This window comes from Peromyscus californicus, unplaced genomic scaffold (assembly GCF_007827085.1).
Source record: "Peromyscus californicus insignis strain IS unplaced genomic scaffold, ASM782708v3 Scaffold_10__1_contigs__length_136768540, whole genome shotgun sequence".
Taxonomy (NCBI): Eukaryota; Metazoa; Chordata; class Mammalia; order Rodentia; family Cricetidae; genus Peromyscus; species Peromyscus californicus.
In genome coordinates this window covers 26,735,598-26,739,003 of record NW_026294391.1, presented here as the reverse complement: position 1 = coordinate 26,739,003, position 3,406 = coordinate 26,735,598, and the positions used below count along the sequence as shown (strand labels likewise).

General features: G+C 46.2%; 1 non-coding gene across 1 annotated transcript; it reads right to left on the bottom strand.

The window, feature by feature from the left end:
- Window positions 1-2,365: 2,365 nt before the first annotated feature.
- Window positions 2,366-2,486, bottom strand: LOC128118258 (U6atac minor spliceosomal RNA). Its single transcript, XR_008221084.1, has one exon. It is a non-coding gene; the product is annotated as a U6atac minor spliceosomal RNA (small nuclear RNA).
- Window positions 2,487-3,406: the final 920 nt, after the last annotated feature.

The window sequence follows — 3,406 nt, the reverse complement described above, 5'->3', positions numbered from 1 at the left end:
CATACAGGTACATGTTTGTGTGGGTGCATGTGTGTGTGACTAGAGGCCAACTTTCAGTGTTATTTCTCAGGAGCTATCCACTTTGAATTTCGAGACAGGGCCTCTCACTTGGCCCAGAGCTCATCAATTTGGTAAGGCTAACTGGCCACTGAGCCCTGGAGATCCTCCTGTTTTCACCTCCCCAGTGCTGGCATAATAAGCACATTCCACCATGCCCATTTTTAATATTATTTTATTTTAAATTTTGTTTCATTTTACATGCCAACCACAGTTTCCCCTCCCTCTCCTCCTCCCGCTCCCCCTACTTTCTCCCCACTCCACTCCCATCCACTCCTCAGAGACAGTAAGGCCTCCCATGGGGAGTCAATAAGGTCTGCCACATCAAGTTGAGGGAGGCCCAAGCCCCTCCCCCTGCATCAAGGATGAGCAAGGTATCCCACCATAGGGAATGGACTCCAAAAAGCCAGTTCATGTGCCAGGGATAAATCCTGGTCCCACTGCCTGGGGTCCCACAAACAGACCAAGCCACACAACTGTCACCCACATTCTGAGGGCCTAGTTTGGTCCCATGCAGGCTCCCCAGCAGTCAGTCCACAGTCCATGAGCTCCCATTAGCTTGTATCAGCTGTCTTTGTGGGTTTCCCCATCATGACCTTAAACCACCTTGCTCATATCCCTCTTCCCTCTCTTTGACTGGACTCCTGATGCTCAGTCTGGTGCTTGGCTGTGGATCTCTGCATCTGCTTCCATCAGTTACTGGATGAAGGTTCTCTGATGACAATTAGGGTAGTCACTAATCCGATTACAGGAGAAGACCAGTTCAGGCACCCTCTCCACTAACTGTTAGGAATCTTAGCTGGGGTCATCCTTGTGGATTCCTGGGAATTTCCCTAACACCAGGTTTCTCCCTAACTCCATAATGGCTCCTTCTATCAAAATATCTCTTTCATTGCTCTCCCTCTCCATCCCTCCTCCTACTCGACCATCCCATTCTCCCATGTTCTCATCCTCCATCCCTTCCCCTCTCCTCCACCTCCTCCCAGTTTACCCAGGAGATCTTATCTATTTCCCAGGGAGTTTCATGTGTGTCCCTCTTAGGTTCCTCCTTGTTACCTAGTTTCTCTGAGGTTGTGGATTGTAGCCTGGTTATCCTTTGCTTTATATTTAATATCCACTTATGAGTGAGAACATATCATATTTGTGCCTATTTTTTACTTGGGTTCTAGAGATTGAATTCAGGTTGTCATGCTTGTGTGTCAAGCAGTTTACCAACTGAGCTATCTCTCCAGTCCTGCCAATGAATGATATTCAATAACAAATGCAATGGATTGAATCAACGTTCAAGTCATATAACTTACTTTTTTAATTAATATTTTAAAGTAGCACACAAATTAATAGGTTCCATTGTGGCCTTTTCGTATATGGTATGTGTCCCTTTGGCTGATTTTCTTCTTTCTCCCAGATGGTTCTCACTTCTGCTTTCATGTATTCCATTACCTGATCCCCCCAATTTATATTATTATTACCATGTCTATCCAGGAGAATGGAGGCCTCAGGAAGGCAAGGAATGTATTTTGGCTTAGACATTTATGAGCAAGTTGAGTATGCTGTTGTTGATCTGGGATCCTAGTACTTTAGAGGCTGAGGCAGGAAGATTATGGGCAAGCCTGGCCTACACAGGAAGACCCAGTTAAACAAATCCATAAAATGTGCAGGTCTAACTGGACTGGGGAGGGGTCCCAGGGCTGTTCTGGAGCTGCCTGACTTGACCCTAATGTTGTCAGGCCTGCTCTTGGACTGCCCAGTATGGAATGGGCATAGCCCATAGAGATTACATGGCCACCTCTCCTGTATAATGGTACCACTGGGCCTCTGGTAAGGGAGCCTGGTGTGCAAATGGGCCAATAAGCTAAGGGGCACTGGATGACTGTTTCAAAGCCTTGCTGGGCTCTGGCTCCAGGATACTAGAGACACTTGAACCAAGAAATGGCAATGGGTCTTGTCCAGCCTACCTGGTCCTCTCAAAAGTGTAGGCACAGCAGAGGCTAGGTAGGAAAGCCACCCTTTCTGGGTGCTGAGTGATAATATGAGAGTTGACCCAGGATGAACCTGAATAACGGGGTGGCCTTTCTTTATCCTCCATGGCACCTTGTTATGTTGATGTATGCTATGAGGAGAAGTGTTGCCTAGTCTGAGATTGGTCTGTCCTTCTCAGGAGTTATGTTTGTTAGAACACATTGTGGTGCACCAGGATTAGCACAATAAATTAGGATCTGGGAGAGGAGTCTGAAGGTGGAGGTGCAGGGAACCAGAGGATAGGAGGAGCCTGAAAGGGAGCCTTGAGTGAGGGACACAGAAGCCAGCTGAAACATGTTGGTGAGATGGTACAAAGTAGGTGGTGGTGCCTTAACTGTATGTGTATTGTTAGGCCTGAGGACCTCCTCCGTCTTTGTCAATGGGAGTGCTAACTATCTTTTATACAATGCCCAAATCGATTTTAAGCTCTCAGTGTGCTAACCCCACTTCTTAGAGTTCTCTTTTGGGTACTATAAATGGATGCTAAGGCCATTGACAAGCTATAAGATAAAGAAGCATTCTCTACCCCACCTCTCTCTGTTGAGGGGGGGGTGAAAGGAGAGAACTGGAAAACATGAGCTTTCCTGCTTATACTTCCACAGAATGGCCTCTTGCTGGTTGCTTTTAGCTGTCAACTTGACACAACCTTGTATCACTGGGGAAGGGAATCTTAGTGAGGGATTACCTAGATTCAGGTTGGCCTGTGGGCATGTCTGTGGGGGGATGTCTTGATTGTTAATTGACATGGGAAGACCCACCCTGAATGGCAGTATCTTTTCATGGGCTGGACCATGAACTATGTGAGAGTAGAGAAAGGTAGCTGACCATGAAGCAGCAAGCAAAGATGGTTCATTCTCTTGACTATGGCTGGGATGTGACTAGCTGTGCTAACCTTCCTACACCACAGGACTTCAGTTAGAATAGTGTGCCAAGGAAACCTTTTCCTTTCCTCTCTCGACACTGCTTTTCAGTCAGGGTGTTTTTATCATAGCACAGAAAGTAGAACAGGTCCCTGCCTGGAGCATCACTGGCCTTAGAAAAATGTCATCAGTGGCATTATTCGAGGACATCTGGGAAAGATTTCTTTCCTATTCAAAAACAGCACCTTCACTGGACACAGAAGGGCCATAAATGCTGCAATTTCTGTGAAGTATCTTGAAGATGTAAATGAAGTGTTCTTGTGTGAGGCAGGATATTATGTATTAATCATCCAGTTTTCTTTAAGTGTTTCATGTATCAAAGTGCTGACTCACTCATGCTTTAAGCTTGGTCCCAGGTCTTTTCTCCTCTACCCATATTATCTCTTTAGGCTCAAAACGAAGAACAGGCC